The following is a 14,074-nucleotide window of genomic DNA, read 5'->3' as shown; positions in this document are numbered from 1 at the left end:
TACCATGAGAAATCTTAATCATTAATTCAAAATCCAAAGCATCCTTTAATAAAATAGACCAGGGAACATATATGCTAACAAAGGAAACTTATATGCTAACAAATGCTAAAAAGAGCTTTTAATGATAACTAAATACTAATTCGTGAAATTGAGAAATGTGTGCAGTTAAAGATATATAATCATGTGTTATGAGAGGATCTTGAATTTTTTTAATTTAATTATGTGGCACTAATATTTTTTATAAAAAGAGTAATAATTTAAATTCAATTAAAAAAATTTCTAGTAAAAGCCTTCCTTTTCTTATTAATATCTTTGAATTAAAAAAAATCTAACAATTATTTCAATATCATTTATTTAATAAAAACTAAAAGCATTCAGAAAACATAAAAAAAAATTAGAATGATTTAAAACAATGGTAAAAAAGACACCTTCTAAGTAAAACTCCTTTGTCTCATTAATGTGTTATTTTGTTTTAATTGTTTCACCCAAATATTTTTTTTAAGCACCATTTTATCATTATTCCAAAAACAACTTTCAGTTCTACAAAAATAACACCTTAATAATTTTAATGTTAGCATATAGAAAAACATAATAACAACACAATGGTTGTACATTGTCGTAGGAAACTCTTTGTATGTGTTATTAAACCTTTCTCAGTTGGTCATCCTTGAAACTTTCCAACCTGAATCCTTACCTAAACCAAACTTTAAATTAAACCGTGTGAGGGTTACTATGATTTGATTTGGTCGATTTGATGAGTTTAAAGACAATCTGAAAAACCAATAAAAACATGGCTTCACTTTTTAAAAAAAATTCAAGATGATATTTTTTTGTTAATATTGAGATGATGAGATATCGGGTCAATTTGGATTTCAAAAGAATTTCTCACATAAATGGAGATACAATCCGTGGAGCCTATCTAATCTTGAGCAACACATCATGAGATGTGTCAACCTCTTTTTGTTCAAGATGCATTTCCTTCTTGAAAAATTATTAGAGGAAACTCGATGCAAGAGTTTTTTGAGAAAATAAATATTTTTCTTAGTTACTTTTATTTCTTTCTTTTCAGTTTAGTAATTTAATTTTTTTTAATTATGTATTATTAGGCTTTTCTAGTTTTTTTATTTAAAGGGAATAACTTTTATATTTTTTATATTTTCCTATTTAGTATTAATATATTTTTTTTAGTTTTTTTTATATAAAGGGTTGTAATAGCCTCTTGATAAGTGAGATTTGAATGAATAAAAATTAAATGTTTTAGGTATCTCCTCATAGTTATAGTGTTCTTGGTCTTTAAAGGTTTTGACTTTTAACAAATCTTGTTATCCTTCACTCTTGTCTGCATCAGTTGGTATTAAAGCCCAATGATTCGTAATGGTATGGTTGGAGGTCATATAGCATGTGTATCAGACATTAACTATTCCTGATAGTTAATTGGTGTGTGTTATTGAATAACCATATCTCGAAAAGATTGTAGAACAAGTCGTTATTGTGTACAAATGGATAAAATAATCATATCTCAAAAAGATTGTAGAACAAGACGTTATTGTGTAGGAATGGATAAAGAGATTTTTCCTTGGGAAATAAACATATAGAAACTAGTGTGTTATTTCCATCTATATCAATTAATGTTATTGAAAATCTTAGTGATGAGACCATGATGGTACGGATCGTACAAAGGTGTTATGTTAGGGATCTATGATGGGGTGACTCACATAAACATGTTTTGTTAGGGATCAATAATTGAAAACCCACACAAAGTTGTCAGGGATTCATGATGGGATGACCTATACATAAAAGAATGTTCTTGGTGAAGGATAGGGTAAAAAACTAAAAAACTAACAAAACCGAAATTTATATTCTCTTTAAATTATAAACAGAACCGAACTGACCAACTAGTTCAAACTGATAATTTCAGGTCGGTTTGGTTCGGTTTTTTCCTTTCAAAACTAGTTGGACTTGTTTCAATTTAATTGGGCTTGGGCTTTTTTTAGCTTGTTTTAGGTTTTTGTACACTTGCCTAAATGTGTTTTGATTTGTCTTTTCTTTTGTTTATTATGGGCCTGGACTGTAACTTTTTCTATATTAACTTTTATTTATTATGAGCCTCATCAATATCAACAAATAAAAATAATAAAGATAAACCAACCGCGTGTGCAGTTAAAAAAAATCAAAAACCCATTGAATAAGATGGAAAGAGAGAGCATGTCTTGTTTATGTAGAGAGGGAAAGGAAAAAAAAGAAGAAAGAAGAAAGAAAACAAAAATTGGTCTTATTGATCAGAGAGAGACGACGGAAGATAAAAAGGGTTTGTGAGGAGAGGGGTGGCTGAGGGTGTGTCTTGGTTAAAATTTCTAGGGTTTGGTTTTCATTTTATACTTGTTAGGTATTTATATTTGGGTTGAACCAGTTCAATTCGGTCCATTTTTGTTAGTTTTACACTTATAAAACCAAAATTGAACCGAAACTAATTTTTTTTTGTTTTCTAATTGATTTATTCAGTTTCTTTCTTGGTTTGATTTCTTGTGTTATTTTTTTATTTTCTCAATTTAATTAGTTATTTGATTTTTTTTCTCACCTCTAGGGGAGAACAATTTCTTACCAAGGCCTAAACCTAGGGAAAAGTCCCTTCCATTCCGAGGAGACTGATCCAAGAGCCTTTTGGAAAAAATAAATATTTTCCTTAGTTGTTTTTATCTCTTGCTTTTCATTTTAGGAATTTTGTTTTTTGTTTTTTTATAATGTATTATTAGGCTTTTCTAGTTTTTCTATTTGAAGTGAATAATTTGACTATTTAGTATATAAAGGGTTGTAATAATCTTTTGACAAGTAAGACTTAGATGAATACAAATTAAATATTTTGGGTGTATTTCTATAGTTACAGTGTTCTTGGCTTTGAGGATTTTGACATGTAACAAACCCTGTTATCTTTCACTATTGTTTGTATGATAACTCTAATGATCAATGTTTCTATCTTTTTTAAAGGTATGACATTCATTAGTATCATGACCGATGTCGTGGTGAAAAAACAAAATTTATAGGGTTTTTTTTTGTTTGTGCCACTCTATGAAAGATAGGTATCATAAAAATTCTTTTTTCTTAATAAAGGCTAATACCTCAATACTTATGGTGGTCAAAGGTGTGGTAATGAGCTTAAAAAAAATGAGTCGATCTCAACTTGATCACTTAGTGTTCCTTTTAGATGCCCTAAGGTTGCTTGGTAATGAGGGTATTCTTGTATGGCCACGTACACTTCTTTTACTCAAATATGATTTTTCATTGCCTATTTTACTGCGAGAAGAATTCAATTAGGGAGAGTATATAGACGCTTATATAAAAAATAATTTTAAACCTCATTAATAAGGGTTTCAGTGGTAATGGGTTCAAGTAGACTTTCCACGTTGAGCATTTCTTCATTAAACCTTTAGAAATACGCTTTAATGCTCTCATCTTCTCATTATGTGATGATGAAGAGCTCAATTATGCTTTTATTAGCTAGTATACTTGTGTTGAAGAGGGATATGAGTTTGGCACTAAAATCATAAGAGCTAAAAATAGAGTAAGACTCTATGTTATGTTATTACGCTCGAGCAAATCCATGAAATGTTATTGGAAGGACTTTGCACAAAGTGTCATTATCTTATGTTACAAGCTCTAAGATAATCCATATATTTTGTATGTGTTATCTTGGATCAATAAGTCCATTGTAATTGTCTTAGTTAACCTTAACGAACACACGATATTTGAAGAGATTAGTGTGTAGCACTTAATGATAAAGTATAAAAAATCCTACTTGATGGGAATAATGTTCATTCCTAGGAGCTTGTGTAGTTACCAATCTCATTTTGTGAATGGGTTTTTATATTACGAGGAGTATGCTAGAGAGATTTGAAAAGAGATTGATTGCAGTAAATACTCTGATGGCTAGGATTTGCCAATGAGTGTTCTTTATAGCAGGAACAACTTTTTTGAAAGGGTTGGAGCATAAGTGTTCTTGTGTTTACTTATTTGCACGTCATTTTGCCATGTTTATTTAAGGAAGAAGAGTTGTCTCTATGCATTCAGTGGTGCATGCGATAGATCTAGGTGTTGTATTTTCTATTGAGGGAGTGGAATAAAGCAAAGCTATTGTTGTATAACTGGAATAATATCATTTAGCACCTTCATTTTATTAGAGAGTTCATGGAAATTTGAAGGAGTTGGAGTACCTGTGATGGAGATGTTAGTTACTCCCTCATGTCTTGAAGTTTTTAAGTCATTAGTTATAAAAATAATTTTTTGGATGAGGTGTGAAATGAAAATGAATTTGCTTTTATTCACGTTCCCATAAAAAAGATCATTGATGAAGTCATAAGAAATTTAAACTGAAGCTAGGCCTTTCCATTACTGTTTAATGGGCTAAAGAGGTATTTGAACTTGGTCGCTAGTTGTCGTCTGACAAGGTGATTGGACTTGGCTACTGGTTAATGAGTTATCAATATGAATGGACTTGGACGTCGTTAGATGATCTAATAAGGTGATTAGATTTAGTCATTCTATACTCTCTTAAGAAAATACCTAAATGGAACTCTTTTCGTCAATAAGAATCTCTTAACACTAAAGATCGATCTTTTTGGTAGTTAGAATGTGATTGACTGATCATTTTCTTTGTTATCTCTTATTTTTCAATGACTCTCTCTCTCTCTCTCTCTCTCTCTCTCTCTCATATCAAATTTTAGGAACTGAAATGTAAAACAAATAAAATTTAGTATTGAAACCTGAAACTCTAAAAAAGATAAAAAATAAAAAATAAAAACTATAAGGATTAAATTGTAGTTTTCCACGCCCACGTACAATAAAGAAGAAGAAAAAGGATGTGGTTTTTTCCTATATTAAATTTGATCCTTTTTATTTCAATTTTATAAATTGATAAAATCAAATTTTATTTTGAAAAATTTAGCATTAATTTAATATTGAGGCATTTTTTGATATCGTGACCAAGGTATAGCACGTGAACCAAAGCAAATTAATAGGCTTAAACTTGTATGATCATAACGTGAAATGATGATATTGAAAAAATATTTAGTGACCGAAATGAATAATTTCTTAAGTACAAAAAAAAAAACTGAAATAAGATGCATTGTAGCAGTCCACCATGCAATGAGTCTGGCATCATGGTGAAAGAAATAGTATTTTATAATCCTCCTTTAGTTTATTTTACTATTTATGTGACATATGCTCTGCCACGAGTCGAATATTTTTATCTCTTGTTAAAAAATTATATATGCTGGTTTTTTTAATGCATTTTTGTAGCTAATTTTTTTTAAGAGCAAAACAAAAGGTTTATACATACATGTAATCAAATAAATCAATATGTGTGCTCATAAATGTTTTTTTTTAAATCATTAATGCTAACTAAAAATAAAATAGGAAAAATTAAGAGACAAATATAGATCAAGATATTTAATCTTGCAAAACAAGATATTTACCCGGTTGTGTTCGCTAAATCTTGTTGATCAAAATAATTATTTTATCAAATTAAACAATAATAGAAATAGAAACACACATTAAAATGTTTGAATAAAATAAAAGGAAAATATACTTGCAATGTTGAACATATTAGAAAAATTATCTGAGTTTTTTATTTTATTTTAAAGAATAAAGTTTGTCTATACAAAATATTTTTAAAAAAAATCACTTCAAAAATTAAACACACACAAAATAATTTTAAAAAGAATCTTTATTCCAAAAATGTTAAATAAGCAAATTAAAACAAAACACGGACGAGTGATATTAGTTGAAACATAAATTTAAAAATTATTTTAGAAAAGATATATTAAAAATAGGTATCAATAAAAAAAAAATAGCTTAACTTGTCAAACCTGTAATCTAGATCATAGACTCAAACAGGTTAAATAATGTTTTTTTCTCTTATATATATTAAAAAAGGGAAAATGCAAAAAATAATCGTAATTTAAAAGAGGCTCTATAAACAAAATAAAAGAGATATGAGGTTTTAAATCTAAATATAAATAAAAATAATAATTTTGGAAAAAACAATTAAAAAAAACATTAATTTTTAAAAATAATAAGAAAAAGGCATAGGGGTAAGGCGCTGCTGGGCCTATTCGTTGGCGCCCGCGTGCATGGGCCCTTTTTAAATGTTGCATCTGACCATTCCATTTTTTTGAGGAAAAAAAAAGAATCGAATGGCATGTCGCCTAATTTTTCCAAGATCCGGCCACTATGGTGGCTAGAAAATTGGGTCAGATGGTTCTTTGACTTAAAAATTCATTTTCAATCCTTTTTTTACCCAAAACACCCGAGGAGTTGTGATAAACTTATCCATGACATCTAAAACCCTAAGTAACCATTTCAAAACCCAAAATCTTCACGGGCTCATATTTGTTTTAGGCAATTTCAAGGTAAAAGTCACTTAATATGAACTCCTTCCATCAAATGTAATTATTTGACATCAAGATCGACTGTTTTAGTAGCCTAAATCGACGTCAACGATATGAGCTCTCTCTATACTGGAATATAGGGACCTTTATATAATATCTCACATCGGCGAGTGAGGACTTGATAGTTGGCCTTATTAGTAGTGTTGATTGCTGACTTGTCAGACGCGTTTTGAGGCCATATGTGGTCACCAAGAACAAATTCGTGAGGACGGTAAGGCCTAAAGCAGACAATATCTGACAGGTTGGGTTGGGCTGTGACATTTAATATTAAAGCCGGCCTCACTGGTTGTCCGGTTGTGCCATCGGGGTCTTTAGGCTCCTAAGGGGGGTGGATTGTAATATCTCACATCGACGGGTGAGGATTTGGTAGCTGACCTTATTGGTAGTGTTGGTTGCTAACTTGTCATACGCGTTTTGGGGCCATATGTGCTCACCAAGAACAAATTCATGAGGGCAAAAAGGCTCAAAACAAACAATATCTGGCAGGTTGGGTCGGACAGTAACACTTTCTCTCTCTCATCTCCCAAACCAAAAACTAAAAGATAACAAAAATTGATTTTTGTACCAAAATGGAATTGATAAAATATTAAGGTACCGAGCATTTATAGTTTCTAAAATATGAGAACCAAATTAAACTTTTTTTATTAACTTTGAAACCATCACTTATTTATGGCGTCTTTTCTATTTTAATTCCTAATTTTTTAATTTCATCCTTATCCAATAAATTTTATTCAATTACCCTTGAATTTGGCCAAAAAAATGCAATCGCATGGAAAAAAGAGAGCCTAAAGATCAAATTGAAGAAACAAAAAAAATTGCATATTCCATCAACAATAATATATGTGAGGATGAACAGTGCAATCTTCAACAGAAAAACCATGTCTTTTAGTTTTCTACTTGATAATAATTATAATATATTTACAATGTCCAAGTACCCATTTTTATGCACAAAAAAAGAGTTCTCATAAATAATCCCAAAATATACCTATTGATGCTACAATCACAGGAATCATGCCTACAAAAAAAAAAAAAACCACGGAAATCACTTGCAATTTCAATTTTGAAATTCTTAAAATGATATTCCCATTTTCCTTCCTATTGCTATAAGATTCCGAGTATAACTTCTATTTGTAAAATCTGACTTGAGATAAAACCTGAGTTACAGGTTTGGATCGTTGAATTAGATCAACTCATATTAACATCTAATTTTATTTTAAAAAAATAAAATAATATTTTTTTAATAAAGTTTTTTAAAAAAATCAATAAATTGGAAGCTAAGTTTTGATTATATAAAGCCTGAGTTTACCAGGCCAATATATCAATTATTTTTTTATTTAATATGATAAAATCGAGTTTTACAAATATAACATCACGTACAGAGTATGAAATTAGAAGCAAATCAAATCCCCCACCTTCGAAAAATCCTACCATTTGACTTTTTATACTAAAATATATTAAAATAATATTTTTTTTATTTTTTAAAAATTATTTTTGATTTCAACACATTAAAATAATTTGAAAATACTAAAAATATTAATTTTAAATAAATAAATAAAAATTAAATTTTTTTATAAAACGCAGAAAAAAAAAGAATTTAGCTAAGATGCATTGGAGAGTGATTCCCACCGCCCTGATTCGAAGAGTATGCTACCACCAAATAAGAGCAAATCGGATGCAAGTTACAACCACTGTATTAGCATCAAAGTCGTCGACCGCAGCAAGAAGTCTGGATCATTTGCGTGTCTTCCCACCTCACTGGCTCACCATGGAAGGTTCGCGCGCGCGCAACCCATTCCATTCCCGCGTCGCTTTTATCGAGTTTTTGAGTTTTTCCAAAAGTCAACTACCCATTTTCATCAATTTAATTATTGCTATTCCATTATTTAATTGGATTGAGACACCGTTTGACATTGTATTTGTAACTGTGTTTCATCAAATTTTAAATTTTTTTTTGTTAAAATTGAGTGTGATTTATACTTTTTGGATCGTTTTGATGTGCTGATGTCAAAAATAATTTTTAAAAAATAAAAAAACATCATTGACATGTATTTTGGCAAGAAAAGTTATTTAAAAAGCACCCGCAACCACACTGCCAAACACGCTCTGAATCACTTGATTAATCCGTAACGCAAAGCGTAGGTTAGATCTGGACAAATTTCTTCTTCGTAAAAAACAATATTGTTCTAGATTTTTTTAATTTTTAAATGATGTGGTTTTATGTTAACAAAAAAAACAAATCATAAAAAAAATATGTCATGACTTTTTTTTATCCAAAATGATGTGTTTTTTTTTTTTAATTGAAATGGAGTAGCTCTTCAATTAAAATAAATGATACAACATGGTTTTGCCTTTAACCTGGATTAACATTTTAGGGCAGGTCATGGGCCGACATGGTCTGTTAACTAAAGATGAATTAACCATCTTAAATTTGCAGGTGTTTTTTAGTTAATTATGATTTGGTCCTTATAGTTTAACAAAACTACTTAACTAAATTATGGATAGTTCGATGTTAGATGAGAAATAAGAGGTTGTATAATTAGTTTTTGGCCTATAAGGATTAATTAATTAATGCTCGTAAACTATTAAGACTAAATTTATAGTACTTTTTTTTTATTAAGTATTGTTTGTGTTTCGAAAATTAATTCCTTTTAAAAAATAAATTTCTGAAAAGTAAATTATTGTTTGATATTAATAATATTATAAAAAATAAATTAAAAAATATTTTTCAGTATTTGACTATATTATAAAAATTAAACAGGAAAATCATTTAATAATTTTTTTTGTTATTTTAGGTTTATTTAACGTATATATAATATTAAATGTGACTATTTTACCATTTATAATAAAATAATGAGATATAAAGAGTGTAATGATGAAAAAATTATTATATCATATATTTATATATAGTTTATTTTATAAAATGTAAACATACATATATATATATATATATATTTGAAGTATGTATATAGATATTAAATGGTAAAATAATGTTTGATAAAACTAAAAATTCTACTTAAAAAAATATAATAACTCAAAATGTATTATTTTCTAACTTATTTTTTTTTTGGATATGTCTCAAGACTAGAAAATGATTTTCAGCTCATTGTTTTTCATTACACATCAAATCATATTAATGTGTTTTACTTAAAAATTCTACTTAAAAAAATATAATAACTCAAAATGTATTATTTTCTAACTTATTTTTTTTTTGGATATGTCTCAAGACTAGAAAATGATTTCAGCTCATTGTTTTTCATTACACATCAAATCATATTAATGTGTTTTACTTCAAAATATTTAACAATATTATATGTCTATAATATTGTATTATATATATATATATATATTATTTTATTTTATTTTATTTTTATTAAATAATAATAGATAATAAACATTTATATTAGTACTTGAAATTTAATGAATAGTTTTATAAATATTTAAATTTTATATTCAATAAGTAATAATTAAGATATGAATATAAAAACGACGGGTAACCATGTCCATCGGCATCCCCAGCAAGGGTGCAAGGTGGCCGTGACCATTTAGATTTCAGAAAAAATCGTTAAATGTTGTGATGGTTTTAAAAAAGTCTCAATTTTCTATGCAATTTTTTTTCTAGAAAAACTGACGACTTATTAATCCTCGGAACACGCGCTTTAAAATCCATTTTTAGGTATGTTAGATGCCTTTGTGAGTGAAGGTGTTGTGCTGTAAACATATCACCAAATCAAGAGGCCGTCGGTGAAGGTTGATTTTAGAATTTCTGTCACGTCTTGACAGAGTATGATCTGACTTTTGAGTTTTTTGGGTGACCAGAGAACTGTGCTTCTAGTGACATAGGCCTATCTGCATAGATGATGTTAGGTAATTCTGTTGAGACATTGGCCCAGCAGGTACACCAAACTTTGGTGTTATCTTACACGCCACGGTGGCCACAAGGCAAGCCATTGCTGGTCTGCTCTCAAGGAAAAGTGCCGCGAGAATAAACGAAGAAGAAAAGAACTCGATCAAAACAAATGATTAGCCAGAACGTAAGAGTGTATATATATATATAACCAATTGAAAGAGAAAAAGGATCGATTAAATCTGGGAATCAACAGCCACACTTTCCTTGGGGTATCATGTTTGTGTGTGTTTGTTTATTTATTTATTTATTTTTGAAGATTATTAGCACAAGGTACAAGGACTTTGAGGGTGTTGTTTATGTGGTTCCTTCAATTTTTGAAGCAAATCACATAAAAAAATCTGTTTGGTAAATTATAAAAAGTAATTTATTGTCTATGAGACTCAGTATAATTTGTATTTAAAATAAAGGTTAATCAAAAACAGCTACAAGTTGATTTTCTTTTTATACTGTCTGTGGAAAGTGAATTAATTTACTCTTCACTGTTCACATGAATAGTGGAGAACGTCTTTACTGTTCATGGCTGGTCCGGGTCCGATCCAAACTTAAATACATTGGACCGGGTTCAACCCAGTAAAAAAAAATCTATTTTTTTAATTGTGTTTTATTCAATGACACTATATAAATTAGAAGGAGATCGCATGATGATGTAACATTTGCAGAATTTGATCGAAATTCCAATTTTGTTCTTGATGATATTTTACCTGATTTTGTTGCACGCTCAAAAAACCATGAAAATTATAGTCCTTGTCGGATGAATTTCATACGTGATAGAATTGTAGATAGTTTAATGGAACAATAAAAAATATTTTATGTAAAGTATTATTTATTTCATGATGCAATAACAGTAGTTAAATCTACAATATTTAAATTAAAAACCATCATTATTAATATATATCTTTTTAGTTATAACTTCAATTTGAAAAACATTATTAACCAAACACATTAAACTATTTTTTATTCAACCTCAATTTCAATCATAATTTTAACCAAACATATATAAATATCAAACCAACCTGAATCAAAAATGTTTTTTATAAAATAATTTTTTTCAAATCATAACCACAAAAACTACTACAATACCAAACACATTAAATCACAACAAAATTTGGTTTTTTATAGTTTGATCTTTCTTGTTAGCCAGCTAGGTAAATTGATAAATCATGACAAGACAACATAAATTGCTTATTTTTAAGTTTGGTAATGTTATTTTTACTTAAAAATATATTAAAATAGTTTTTTTAATTTATTTTTTATACTATTATATTAAAATATCTGAAAATAAAAAAAATAAAAAAAATTATTTTTTTAATAAAAAACACATTTGAAAAACAAAAACAAATATTCTTTAAATTCAATTTGTACTGTTTAATGTTGCTGCCAAAAATCTCTTCTCAATTTTATGATCACGTGCGTTACCATGATGATGGTTATTAATTTAGTATTAGAGGATGTAATTAAAATTAAGCATCTTTCATTCATTGGATGTGGTCGTCCAAGGTCTTGTTCGATCATTAGTCCCTGGAGATGCTCAATCCAGTTAAGAAAAATGTTTCTAAACACAACCACCAAAAACAAGCATGAAACATGAGAGATTTACCATAGCTGTTAATTTATAAATAATTAACAGTTAATGAAAAAAAAATAGATGGGAATTCATTGTACTGCCACGGTTCACCTAGGGCCCTGTTTATTTGCTAGAAAGTAGTTTCTTTTTGAAAAGTGAATTCCAGAAAAATAAATTATTTTCTGATATTTGGTAGTATAATGAAAAATAAGTTGGAAAACACTTTTCAATATTTGGTTATATCATGGAAAATGAGCTGGAAAATAACTTATTAATATTTTATTTTTCTCAAGTTTATTAAAATAATGAGGAACAAATCTTACAAATTCAAAAGTTGAATGAGAATGAAATTGAAAAAAAATATATAATTTCATAAATTATCTCAAATAAAATAAATAATAATCAAAATAATAGAGATCAAATCTAAAAAAAAATGAAAGATAAAAAATTAAAATAATAATAATTAACATTTTATAAATTATTTCAAATAAAATAAGTAACAATCAAAAGAATGAGGACCAAATTTGATACATAAAAAACTTCAATAAAAAAATTATAAGGGAAAAGCAAATAACAATTATAAAAATGAGGACCAAAGTTAATATAAAAATTAAATTTTAAGAGATGAAATTGAAAAATAAATATTCAAAACAAAATATATATAACAATCAAAAGTTTGAGGACCAAATTTGATATAATCAGCAAATAATATGACATTTCTAATTTTTTCACAACTTTCGAAAAGTGTTTTCCGCCCAAATTTTTCAGGAAAACACTTTCCTGAAATCCAAGTTAAATTTTTCTTTGACTGAAAAGTATTTTCTGTTGACCAATTTTTTAATGGCAAACAAACACAGGAAAGTTTGAAAAGTAATTTTTCAAAAAGTGAATTTCAAGAAACAAACATAGCTATAATATAATAATACATTAGCATGCCATTGTTGATGGCCTTTTCTTTTTCCCTTTTTCTTTTTGGTCCTTGAAATTCGGACACTTTAGTTATTAGACTTTTGTTTTTGTTTTTTAATCCTCGTATGTTATGTTTGAATGTTTTTATGCAATGGAGTTTGTTTCGCTTTACATGCTCTTAGGTGTGTTTTATGACGATGATTATTTCTATGTTATATAAAGATTACTATTATGGAATAAAATTACAGAATTCAGTTTAAAAATAATTAAATAGCAGGGATCAAAATTAACAGCATAAAACAAGAAGGGTCATTTTCTATGTTTTTACTATTCAAGAGGCGTGCCTTTCTACATTTTGGTCCTTTTTAAAAAAGTTTACGTTTCAGTCATAAAAATTTATTTGTTTTAATTCCTAATAGTTGAGAGAAAAAAGAAAAATTCATCAAAAAAATAAAAAGAGAGAGAAAGCTCTCAATCAATCACATTAAGATAAAAAAAAATCACATTAGTCGAAGTATGCGCAATCTAGTCTGGATATTCACATTAAACTAAAAAAAAATAAAAAAAAATCAATCTTGGTCAATATATTCATCTTGATGAGAGAGTTTAATGAAGGTGGTGAATTTTTTATCACACGGTCCTTGTTCACTCATTCTAAATTTATTTACACATAATCCTTCCATTTATATAAAAGTCTATCAAATAAAAAAATTAAATAAACTAAAAGACTGGTATCATGTACAGGGTGCCAGTTAAAGTAACTGCAGACAATTCACAAGAGATAGCATACACATTAAGCATATTTAAGTAAAAAAATCAAAAAATCGATTAAATTAATAAAATAAAATAAAAATAATTGAAAAAATCAAACCTTGAAAAAAACTGAATAGAATTTTAAGAAAACCGACCGGTTCGGTTTTGGTTTTATAAGTCTGAAACTGAAAAAACCAAACCGAACTCAAACCGTAAAAATCCAAGTCAAACCGGAAAAAAACGAGCAAAACTGGTTTGAACCAGTTTTTGTTCTAAAATAACTGAAATTGGTCGGTTTGAACCGGTTCCAGTTTTTTTTAAAAAAACCGGTTTGGTTATTTTTTTTTTATAAAAACAGAACCGAACCGAAAATAATCACTCATATTTATACTCATTGATTTCGATAGCCTTTCTCTCAATTTTATAAACAAACACATCAATACTAATCTTTGCATATACATATTTATTATCATAATATCTTTAACAAACCAAAAGGGA

Source organism: Populus trichocarpa, chromosome 5 (genome assembly GCF_000002775.5).
Source record: "Populus trichocarpa isolate Nisqually-1 chromosome 5, P.trichocarpa_v4.1, whole genome shotgun sequence".
NCBI lineage: Eukaryota > Viridiplantae > Streptophyta > Magnoliopsida > Malpighiales > Salicaceae > Populus > Populus trichocarpa.
This window is presented reverse-complemented; position numbering follows the sequence as displayed.